The sequence below is a fragment of the Heptranchias perlo genome, chromosome 31, assembly GCF_035084215.1.
Source record: "Heptranchias perlo isolate sHepPer1 chromosome 31, sHepPer1.hap1, whole genome shotgun sequence".
In the NCBI taxonomy this organism is placed as follows: Eukaryota; Metazoa; Chordata; class Chondrichthyes; order Hexanchiformes; family Hexanchidae; genus Heptranchias; species Heptranchias perlo.
The window spans coordinates 3603450-3615583 of record NC_090355.1 but is presented as its reverse complement, the minus strand read 5'-3'; the positions used below and the strand labels follow the sequence as shown (position 1 = coordinate 3615583).

Genomic DNA, 12134 nt, shown 5'->3' with positions numbered 1-12134 from the left:
GTGTAAAAAAAAAATTCTCCTCATCTCCCCTCTGGTTCTTTTGCCAATTATCTTAAATCTGTGTCCTCTGGTTAACGACCCTCCTGCCACTGGAAACAGTTTCTCCCTTATTTACTCTCTCAAAACCCGTCATGATTTTGAACACCTCTATCAAATCTCCCCTTAACCCCCTCTGCTCTAAGGAGAACAACCCCAGTATCAGTTTCCGTTTTACAAATGCTACGTCTCCTTTCTCCAGAGTGGGCAGCATCTTTCGAGCGACTACCTTTTCTGTTACGTATTGTCGGGGAACCTTTGTTTATCCCATCAGGCCGGCCTGTGCGTACTTGTCGGGGCAGAATGCTGTTTCCACTGGAGGCAGCAGCCCAGCTGCAGCACACTGGAAGATGTGTGTCAGAGTTCAGACATGTGGCATGGATCTCAGAGACTGCTTTAATGCCCAACTTACAGCACACGACTCATCCCGACCACATTTGAGTTTGAAGGAGAGACTAAACCACGCAGCTCTTGGAATCGACTAGGTAAACAACTGTTGGAGTTCGGCGGTATTTTAAATATGCATCATTTTGACAAGCACATACTGCAGCTGTACATATTTTACAATCTGAATGTTGGTTCTCCAGTCGAGCAAATCAAGCAGAAATTCAGACTCACTGTTAGTGGGTTCATTTTCAGGTACGCATTTTAACTCTGAATGGCCATTGGCTCTGTCAGAGATATTGTTCCCATGACAACTCACCTGCAGACTGCAAACAGGAGTTTAGATCCACAGGGATTTTATTGACAAAACAACCAAAGTCTAGTGTAAACAATGGATACTCGTTCTATTTTAAACTCTTCCCGAACAGGCCGAACAGTCAGGGACTGTTTGTTGACTCCCTCTGATTTTTCACGCTGCTAGTCTGACATCCAGAATTTGATGAGCAGAAATTTCCTCCAATTAAATATTGGGAAGACTGAAGCCATTGTCTTCGGTCCCCGCCACAAACTCCATTCCCGAGCCACCGATTCCATCCCTCCACCTGCCCACTGTCTGAGGCTGAACCAGACTGTTTGCAACCGTGGTGTCCTGTTTGACCCTGAGATGAGCTTCCGACCCTATATCCTCTCCATCACCAAGACCGCCTACTTCCACCTCCGTAACATCGCCCGTCTCCGCCCCTGCCTCAGCTCATCTGCTGCTGAAACCCTCATCCATGCCTTTGTAACCGCTAGACTCAACTATTCCAATGCCCTCCTGTCCGGCCTCCCATCTTCCGCCCTCCGTAAACTTCAGCTCTTTCAAAACTTTGCCAATCCATATCCTAACTCGCACCAAGTGCCTTTCACCCATCACCCTGTGCTCGCTGACCTTCATTGGCTTCCGGTCCGGCAGCGCCTCGATTTTAGAATTCTCATGCTTGTTTTCAAATCCCTCCATGGCCTCGCCCCTCCCTATCTCTGTAACCTCCTTCAGCCCTACGACCTTCTGAGATCTCTGCGCTTCTCTAATCCTGGCCTCTTGCGCATTCCCAACTTCCTCTGCCCAATTCTGACGGCCGTGCCTTCAGCTGCCTAGCTCCCCAATCTCTGGAATTCCTTCCCTAAACTTCCCCGCCTCTCTCCTCCTTTAAGATGCTCCTTAAAACCTACCTCTTTGACCAAGCTTTTCGTCATCTGCCCTAATATCTTGTTACGTGACTCGGTGTCAAGTTTGGTTTGCTAACGCTCCTGTGAAGTGCCTTGAGATGTTTTACTACGTGAAAGGTGCTATATAAATGCAAATTGTTTTTTATTTTTCTTGATATATATTAATGACTTGGACTTGGGTGTACAAGGCACAATTTCAAACCTTGGAAGGGTAGTGAACAGTGAGGAGGATAGTGATAAACTTCAAGAGGATATAGACAGGCTGGTGGAATGGGCGAACACGTGGCAGATAAAATTTAACACAGAAAAATGCAAGGTGATACATTTCGGTAGGAAGAATGAGGAGAGGCAATATAAACTAGAGGGCACAACTCTAAAAGGGGTACAGGGACAGAGAGATCTGGGGGTATATGTGCACAAATCGCTGAAGGTGGCAGGGCAGGTTGAGAAAGCACATGGGATCCTGGGCTTTATAAATAGAGGCGCAGAGTACAAAAGCAAGGATTTTATGATGAACCTTTATAAAACGCTGGTTCGGCCACAGCTGGAGTATTGTGTCCAGTTCTGGGCATCGCACTTTAGGAAGGATGTGAAGGCCTTAGAGAGGGTGCAGAAGAGATTTACTAGAATGATTCCAGGGATGAGGGACTTTAGTTACTTGGATATACTGGAGAAGCTGGGGTTGTTCTCCTTGGAACAGAGAAGGTTGTGAGGAGATTAGATAGAGGTATTCAAAATCATGAAGGGTCCAGACAGAGTAGATCGAGAGAAACTGTTCCCATTGGCGGAAGGGTCAAGAACCAGAGGACATAGATTTAAGGTGATTGGCAAAAGAACCAAAGGTGACATGAGGAAATACTTTTTTACACAGCGAGTGGTTAGGATCTGGAATGCACTGCCCGAGGGGATGGTGGAGGCAGATTCAATCATGGCCTTCAAAAGGGAACTGGATAAATACTTGAAAGGAAAAAATGTGCAGGGCTATGGGGATAGGGCAGGTGAGTGGGACTAGCTGGATTGCTCTTGCATAGAGCCGGCACGGACTCGATAGGCCGAATGGCCTCCTTCCTTGCTGTAACCTTTCCAGGATTCGATGATTCTATTCTATTGTTGGTCAAGCTGAATACAGTACCAAGTTTTACTGCTTGGTAACGTTCTCTGTAACCTGGTGGGAACACCATCCCTTGTGGTCTCAATCCCGCACCACCTTACTTTAATTACAGATCCATTAAACTCGGGAGTCTTTCTCAAGATCAGTGCAAAGTTGTGCGACTGATTCAGTCTGTTTCATCTTCACAATATCCTGCAGTACTTGTGAAGCATGCCCCAGTTTGCTTGCTTTGGTTGGGAAGATTCAAACTTGACTCCAGCACTTGAGCCCATAATCTAGGCTGGCGCTTCAGTGCGGAACATTAAAAACTGAGGTGTCATCTGTATGTACAGGCGGAGTTAAAGGAATCCCATGGCACTATTCAAAGTGGCTTCTCCCAGTGTCCCGGCCAGCATTTCTCCCTCAATCAATCAACGGCATCAAAAACAGATTAACCGATCATTTGTCAATTTGCTGCTCGTTGTTTCTCAGTTTGCCTGCCCCGCCCACCAAGATAACGACTCTTCAAAAGTGGTTCATTGGCTGTGGAGCACGTTGGGATCTCCTGAGGAGGTGAAAGGTGCTGGACCAATGGAAGTTCTTTCTGTCTTTCATCATCATAGAATCGTAGAATTATGCAGAACAGAAGGAGGCTGTTCGGCCCATCGTGCCTGTACCAGCTCTTCGGAAGAGCTATCCAATTAGCCCCACTCCCCCCTGCTCTTTCCCCATTGCCCTGCAAATTTTTCCATTTCAGGTGTATATCCAATTCCCTTTTGAAAGTTATTATTGAATCTGCTTCCACCGCCCTTTCAGGCAGCACAGTCCAGATCATAACAACTCGCTGCGTAAAAAAAATTCTCCTCATCTCCCCACTGGTTCTCTTGCCAATGACCTTAAATCTGTGTCCTCTGGTTACTGACCCTCCCGCCACTGGAAACTCATATTTACTCTGTGAAAGTCCGTCATAATTTTGAACACTTCTATTAAATCTCCCCTTAAATCTCTCAGATTCTTAGTCACACACATTGTGGACAAGATAAGTAAAGGCAACGGGAAGATGAGATTCACCATCCCTTGCAATATCTGCTGTTGCTCACTGTTAACATCCAACACAAGCCAGTTTTCAAAAAAGACAGTGCTAAAGAGTTTTTTTTAAATTTGTAAATCAGCGTCTCTGGCCTTGAGTATCCACTGTGCAGTTTTAATGTATGAGCACTTAACGTGTTGACGTGAAATTCCTTTGTTAACAGAGCTAATAACCCGTTTCAAATTTTTGTAGGGGCTTGCTAGGCCACATCAGAGGGCAGCTAAGAGTCGGTGTGGGACTGGAGTCACGTATAGGCCCAGACCGGGTAAGGACGGCAGGCCTCCTTCCCTAAAGGATCATCAGTGAACCAGTTGAGTTTTTTTTAATGACAGTCCGACAGCTTCACGGACACTATTACTGACACCAGCTTTTTATTCATTTGAAAAAAAAACAGAATTTAAATTGACGAACTGCGATGGTGGGATTTGAACTGATGACAGTACCAGGTCCCAGGTACAGCAGGCAAAGGAATTTCATACAACGTACACTGGGGCGATTCTCCACTGTCGGCTTCCCGTTCCCCACCTGAGAAATGCCGGCTGGGGGAGGAGTGAGGGGGGGTACCCCCCGTTGATGCCCGAAGCCCACCTGATATAGTTTTCAGGGGGACCTGTAAGTGAACGACCAGCCTGCTTGCCTGAAACAGATGGGGGGGGGGGTGGGGGGTGCTGTTTAAATATGCAGTCTGGGGGTCCTATGCTGGTTGTAGGACCCCGATTGCAATTATAGAGGATTCGGGGGTTGGTCTTCAGTTTGAGGGAGCATGGGTTGTCCACGGTATTAATGGGCTGGTGCAAAGTGTGAGGAATCAAAGGTCGCTCTGTTGGGATGCTCCTCCTCTGAGATTATATCCTGTGCAGGGTCACTGGATGGCTGCACTGCGGTTTGCCATGGAACAATTCATGTCTGTCACGGTAGTTGTCATAGAATCACCAATGCCTTGGGGATGTGGATACATTAACTCATTGTGTGCCGATTGTGTAAATGGTGTAAATCGCATGCTCACAATTCTTCACACAATGAGCTCCTGACTTGCTCTGAGCTGAGTACTTGGACCGAGGATCACCGGGGAGAGAGGCAGGATCGTTGGGAGAGTGAGTGGGTCACTTACTAATCCCCATTACCGAGCAGCGTCAGCAGGGAATCCAGCAGCGGTTTGCCTGCCCGATTTCTTGGATTGAAGATGGTGAGTGATGTGATGGGGGAGGGGAATCAATGGCTGGGGGGTGGGGGAGGGGCGGGAGAGCTTTTCAGAATCATCGAGCGGCCTTCGCTGGTGGTGCAAATACGGTCAATGGAACGTAATCAGAAATAGGACACAAGGAACTGATTCTGAAAGTCATCTGTCATTCTCCTCAGTTGACATCCATTGCTGACCCACGGCTTCTCCGAACCTGGGCCATTGCCAGCTCTGCAGATATGCAGCTGGCAACCCACTGGGAGGGGCTTTGCTCTTAACCCATTGAGCACCGTGACAGTGCCTGAGGCAGAGAGGCTCTGTCTGCATACGTGAGTGGTAATACTGATCACGCTGTGATTCAGTGGCAGCGCACTCGCCTCTGCCTCAGAAGGTTGTGGATTCAAGTCCCAACATCACTAAAAAAAAAACAGATTATCTGATCATTTTCACATTGCTGTTTGTGGGATCTTGCTGTGCACAAATTGGCTGTCGCGTTTCCTGCATTACAACAGTGACCGCGCTTCAGAAAGTACTTCCTTGTCTGTAAGGTGCTTTGGGGGGTCCTGAGATGGTGCGATATAAATGCAAGTCTGTCTTTCTTTATATATCGCCTTTCATTCCAAAATGTCTCAAAAATGTTTCAGACATTTAGGGCTCAATTTTCGGGGGCAATTGCGGGTTATTGGGAGTGGCGGGGGGGGACTCCGAAAATCGCAGAAATCCCTTTCGGGTTTGGAAGCCGGCTCCAGCCCACCGACTTCCGGGTTTCCCAGGGACCCACCTGTGGGCGCGGGTGACCTGAAAACGGAAGTCCCGCCGGCAATTAAAGCCGGTGGGATGACAGTTAAAGAACAAAATGTACCTCATTGAGGTATTTACAGCACTTTACCTGCGACACATGAGCTAAGTGTAAAGATTTTTAACTTGCCCGGGCGGCTTCCCACCGCTTCTGATTCACGTCCAGTGAAACCAGGTGTGAAGGGCCGGATCAGGGAACAAGAAACTAAATAAATTACATAAAACATCACAAAACGAAGTAAAAACACAAAATGAACCTAGCTTTGCACCCTACTCCGATGTCTGATGTCTCCCTCTCCGATCTCCCCCTCTTCACCCCCCCGATGTCTCCCTCTCCGATCTCCCCCTCTTCACCCCCCCGATGTCTCCCTCTCCGATCTCCCCCTCTTCACCCCCCCGATGTCTCCCTCTCCGATCTCCCCCTCTTCACCCCCCCCGATGTCCTCTCCGATCTCCCCCTCTTCACCCCCCCCGATGTCCTCCCAAACTGCCACTCACCCTCCCGATCTTTCCCCTCTCCCCCCCGATCTTCCCCTCTCTCCCACCTGAACTTCCCCTCTTCCCCCCAATCTTCCCCTCTCCCCCCCGATCTTCCCCTCTCTCCCCCGATCTTCCCCTCTTCCCCCCGATCTTCCCCTCTTCCCCCCGATCTTCCCCTCTCCCCCCGATCTTCCCCTCTCCCCCCCGATCTTCCCCTCTCCCCCCCACGATCTTCCCCCTCCCCCCAATCTTCCCCTCTTCCCCCCGATCTTCCCCTCTCCCCCCCGATCTTCCCCTCTCTCCCCCGATCTTCCCCTCTTCCCCCCGATCTTCCCCTCTTCCCACCGATCTTCCCCTCTCCCCCCAATCTTCCCCTCTTCCCCCGATCTTCCCCTCTCCCCCCCAATCTTCCCCTCTCCCCCCTGATCTTCCCCTCTTCCCCCCGATCTTCCCCTCTTCCCCCCGATCTTCCCCTCTTCCCACCGATCTTCCCCTCTCCCCCCCTCCGATCTTCCCCTCTCCCCCCAATCTTCCCCTCTTCCCCCGATCTTCCCCTCTCCCCCCCAATCTTCCCCTCTCCCCCCAATCTTCCCCTCTTCCCCCGATCTTCCCCTCTCCCCCCCAATCTTCCCCTCTCCCCCCCGATCTTCCCCTCTCCCCCCCAATCTTCCCCTCTCCCCCCTGATCTTCCCTTCTCCCTCCCGATCTTCCCTTCTCCCCCCTGATCTTCTCCTCTTCACCCTCGATCGTCTCCTCTCCTCCCGGATCTTCCCCTCTGCCCCCACCCCGGTCTTCCGTTCCAGCGCTGGATGACGTCTGACACTCTCTCTTTCTCACCCCCACTTGCGTTGCAGCTCCTGTCAGCAGCCAGTCTGTCAATCAGTCTGGGTACCAGGCGTGAAACCCGGAGAGGACATTAATCATCAGCAATCAACATACGATCGCATCGGAAACGGTAAGTTTTGTTTATTCGGGTTTGCCACCTTCAGCCCCCGTCCCGCCCCCCCGCTGCCAACCTGCCACCATTTCAAAATCGAGCCCTTGATTTCCTTTTTTTAAAAGTACTGTGACTACAGTTTTGTCGGCAATTGTGACAACCATTCTGCAGCAACATCTCACAAACAAGGCTTGAGATGCATGATCAGATCATCTGTTCAGGGTATCAGTTGTAGGAAGAACATTGCCATTACAGCAGGAATAGTGCCAGGGATCATTAACGTCCAACTGAACCTGATTGGATCATGCTTAGCGTGAGTGGGATACACATGTACCACGGATCTTCATCTCAGGGGAGATTTCCTCCACATGCTATGCGTACCTAAACCATAAACATATTGTAGGAGACGAGTCGGACTGGGTGAGGCCTGTAGGAGAGGAGTCGGACTGGGTGAGGGCTGTAGGAGAGGAGTCGGACTGGGTGAGGGCTGTAGGAGAGGAGTCGGACTGGGTGAGGCCTGTAGGAGAGGAGTCGGACTGGGTGAGGCCTGTAGGAGAGGAGTCGGACTGGGTGAGGCCTGTAGGAGAGGAGTCGGACTGGGTGAGGCCTGTAGGAGAGGAGTCGGACAGGGTGAGGCCTGTAGGAGAGGAGTCGGACTGGGTGAGGCCTGTAGGAGAGGAGTCGGACTGGGTGAGGCCTGTAGGAGAGGAATGGGACTGGGTGAGGCCTGTAGGAGAGGAGTCGGACAGGGTGAGGCCTGTAGGAGAGGAGTCGGACTGGGTGAGGCCTGTAGGAGAGGAGTCGGACTGGGTGAGGCCTGTAGGAGAGGGGATGGACTGGGTGAGGCCTGTTGGAGAGGGGTCGGACTGGGTGCGACCTGTAGGAGAGGAGTCGGACTGGGTGAGGCCTGTAGGAGAGGAGTCGGACTGGGTGAGGCCTGTAGGAGAGGAGTCGGACTGGGTGAGGCCTGTAGGAGAGGAGTCGGACTGGGTGAGGCCTGTAGGAGAGGGGATGGACTGGGTGAGGCCTGTTGGAGAGGGGTCGGACTGGGTGCGACCTGTAGGAGAGGAGTCGGACTGGGTGAGGCCTGTAGGAGAGGAGTCGGACTGGGTGAGGCCTGTAGGAGAGGAGTCGGACTGGGTGAGGCCTGTAGGAGAGGAGTCGGACTGGGTGAGGCCTGTAGGAGAGGAATGGGACTGGGTGAGGCCTGTAGGAGTGGAGTCGGACTGGGTGCGACCTGTAGGAGAGGAGTCGGATTGGGTGAGGCCTGTGGGAGAGGAGTCGGACTGGGTGAGGCCTGTAGGAGTGGAGTCGGACTGGGTGAGGCCTTTAGGAGAGGAGTCGGACTGGGTGAGGCCTGTAGGAGAGGAGTCGGACTGGGTGAGGCCTGTAGGAGAGGAGTCGGACTGGGTGAGGCCTGTAGGAGAGGAGTCGGACTGGGTGAGGCCTTTAGGAGAGGAGTCGGACTGGGTGAGGCCTGTAGGAGAGGAGTCGGACTGGGTGAGGCCTGTAGGAGAGGAGTCGGACTGGGTGAGGCCTGTAGGAGAGGAGTCGGACTGGGTGAGGCCTTTAGGAGAGGAGTCGGACTGGGTGAGGCCTGTAGGAGAGGAGTCGGACTGGGTGAGGCCTGTAGGAGAGGAGTCGGACTGGGTGGGGCCTGTAGGAGAGGAGTCGGACTGGGTGAGGCCTGTAGGAGAGGAATGGGACTGGGTGAGGCCCGTAGGAGAGGAGTCGGACTGGGTGAGGCCTGTAGGAGAGGAGTCGGACTGAGTGAGGCCTGTTGGAGAGGAGTCGGACTGGGTGAGGCCTGTAGGAGAGGAGTCGGACTGGGTGAGGCCTGTAGGAGAGGAATGGGACTGGGTGAGGCCTGTAGGAGTGGAGTCGGACTGGGTGCGACCTGTAGGAGAGGAGTCGGACTGGGTGAGGCCTGTGGGAGAGGAGTCGGACTGGGTGAGGCCTGTAGGAGAGGAGTCGGACTGGGTGAGGCCTGTAGGAGAGGAGTCGGACTGGGTGAGGCCTGTTGGAGAGGAGTCGGACTGGGTGAGGCCTGTAGGAGAGGAGTCGGACTGGGTGAGGCCTGTAGGAGTGGAGTCGGACTGGGTGAGGCCCGTGGGAGAGGAGTCGGACTGGGTGAGGCCCGTGGGAGAGGAGTCGGACTGGGTGAGGCCTGTAGGAGAGGAGTCGGACTGGGTGAGGCCTGTAGGAGAGGAGTCGGACTGGGTGAGGCCCGTGGGAGAGGAGTCGGACTGGGTGAGGCCCGTAGGAGAGGAGTCGGACTGGGTGAGGCCTGTAGGAGAGGAGTCGGACTGGGTGAGGCCTGTAGGAGAGGAGTCGGACTGGGTGAGGCCTGTAGGAGAGGTGTCGGACTGGGTGAGGCCTGTAGGAGAGGAGTCGGACTGGGTGAGGCCTGTAGGAGAGGAGTCGGACTGGGTGAGGCCTGTAGGAGAGGAGTCGGACTGGGTGAGGCCTGTAGGAGAGGAGTCGGACTGGGTGAGGCCTGTAGGAGAGGAATGGGACTGGGTGAGGCCTGTAGGAGAGGAGTCGGACTGGGTGAGGCCCGTAGGAGAGGAGTCGGACTGGGTGAGGCCTGTAGGAGAGGAATGGGACTGGGTGAGGCCTGTAGGAGAGGAGTCGGACAGGGTGAGGCCTGTAGGAGAGGAGTCGGACTGGGTGAGGCCTGTAGGAGAGGAGTCGGACTGGGTGAGGCCTGTAGGAGAGGAGTCGGACTGGGTGAGGCCCGTGGGAGAGGAGTCGGACTGGGTGAGGCCTGTAGGAGAGGAGTCGGACTGGGTGAGGCCCGTGGGAGAGGAGTCGGACTGGGTGAGGCCTGTAGGAGAGCAATCGGGCTCGGTGAGGCCTGTAGGAGAGGAGTCGGACTGGGTGAGGCCCGTGGGAGAGGAGTCGGACTGGGTGAGGCCTGTCGGAGAGGAGTCGGACTGGGTGAGGCCTGTAGGAGAGGAGTCGGACTGGGTGAGGCCTGTCGGAGAGGTGTCGGACTGGGTGAAGCCTGTAGGAGAGGAGTCGGACTGGGTGAGGCCTGTAGGAGAGGTGTCGGACTGGGTGAAGCCTGTAGGAGAGGAATGGGACTGGGTGAGGCCTGTAGGAGAGGAGTCGGACTGGGTGAGGCCTGTAGGAGAGGAGTCGGACTGAGTGAGGCCTGTAGGAGAGGAGTCGGACTGGGTGAGGCCTGTAGGAGAGGTGTCGGACTGGGTGAGGCCTGTAGGAGAGGAGTCGGACTGGGTGAGGCCTGTAGGAGAGGTGTCGGACTGGGTGAAGCCTGTAGGAGAGGAATGGGACTGGGTGAGGCCTGTAGGAGAGGAGTCGGACTGGGTGAGGCCTGTAGGAGAGGAGTCGGACTGGGTGAGGCCTGTAGGAGTGGAGTCGGACTGGGTGAGGCCTGTAGGAGTGGAGTCGGACTGGGTGAGGCCTGTCGGAGAGGAGTCGGACTGGGTGAGGCCTTTAGGAGAGGCGTCGGACTGGGTGCGATCTATCGGAACAGATGAACAGGATTAGGCCATTCTGTCCATCGATCCTGTTCCACTATTGTGCAGGAGAGGAGCTCCGCTGGTTGGAGCCTGCAGGAGAGGCGGTTTGTAATTGTCAATGTCGGAGTCACCTCGGCCAGGTGAAGCCCGAGTCCACTCTGTCCAGCAGCTGAAGGAGTCCTGGGGTTGGCCTTGCAGTGAGCAGGTTCTGGCCCCTGCAGCTCCACTCGCACCTGCTCCTCCTCCTCATGCTCTCTGTGGGGGCTTCAGCAACACTCGACCCTCACTCACGGACCCCCATGGAGTGAGTGTCTCTGTGCTGCTGCTCGCCCCTGTAGGCCTGGGTGATACAGGGCTGCTGTGAGGCTCCAAGTTCAGTTTCCACGTTGGGCCCTGCCACCTACTTGGAGGAGCAAACCAGCACCTTTTGGAACGGTAACAGTAAGATTGGCCTTGAAACACTTACATGGCAGGGCATTCTAATGGGTTACACAGCAACGCTGCAGTTAATGCCTGCGGGTGAATGGGGTGAATCAATGAATGAATAAGGAGATAAAGAATCAGAAACAAAGGGTCATACAAGACGTGGGCTGTGTATGACCTTTGACCTCGCCCTCTCACTCATTCTTTTGTCTGCAGGGCCCAGAATACCATTGCCCCCCCCCTTTGTATTGAGACCGCTGACCTGCATTGGATCCCAGCCAGCGATGCCTCGAATTTAAAATTCTCATCCTTGTTTTCAAATCCCTCCGTGGCCCTCGCCCCCCCTCCCGATCTCTGTAACCTCCTCCAGCCCCTGCAACCCTCCGAGATCTCGGCGCTCCTCCGATTCTGGCCTCTTGCGCGTCCCCGATTTCCTTCACTCCACCATTGGCGGCCGTGCCTTCAGCTGCCTGGGCCCTAAGCTGTGGAATTCCCTCACTAAACCCCTCCGCCTCTCTCTCCTCCTTTAAGACGCTCCTTAAAACCTACCTTTCTGGTCACCTGTCCTAATATCACCTTATGTGGCTCGGTGTTAAATTTTTATCTGTTAATCGCTCCTGTGAAAGCGCCTCGGGACGTTTTACTACGTTAAAGGCGCTATATAAATGCAGAGTGCAGGTGCCATGTGTCGGCAGGGTGCTTGGCGGTTGTTGCTTGTCACGTGTACTGGGCCGACAGGTTGCCATGGCAGCAACGCAGAACGCCTTGGTGAAACGCGAGCATGCGTGCACAGTTAGAAAGCTCATCGACGGTGGCCAGAGTGCAGTCCTTTTCCCCTTTAAGATGCCGCCCAAACGTAAACCTGCAGGCCCGTTGAGATGCCTTCAGGGCCGTATTATATAATAACACGTCGGTGAAACGTACCTTGGTGACCAGGCTCGGAGCACAGATGAGGCAGCATTGACTCTTTGCACCACCGCCATGGCGCTGCCTTTCACTATAGGGTGACCACCGGCTCCAAT

The 12134-nt window shown here is 53.8% G+C and overlaps 1 long non-coding RNA gene across 1 annotated transcript in view; it reads left to right on the top strand.

The window, feature by feature from the left end:
• Positions 1-316: 316 nt before the first annotated feature.
• The window catches only part of LOC137300461 (uncharacterized), a 114016-nt gene continuing 102198 nt past the window's right edge, over positions 317-12134 (top strand). Inside the window, exons 1-3 of the long non-coding RNA XR_010958099.1 lie at positions 317-521; positions 4002-4119; positions 7122-7222. This is a non-coding gene — a long non-coding RNA (uncharacterized lncRNA). The remainder of the gene's footprint in view (positions 522-4001; positions 4120-7121; positions 7223-12134) is intronic.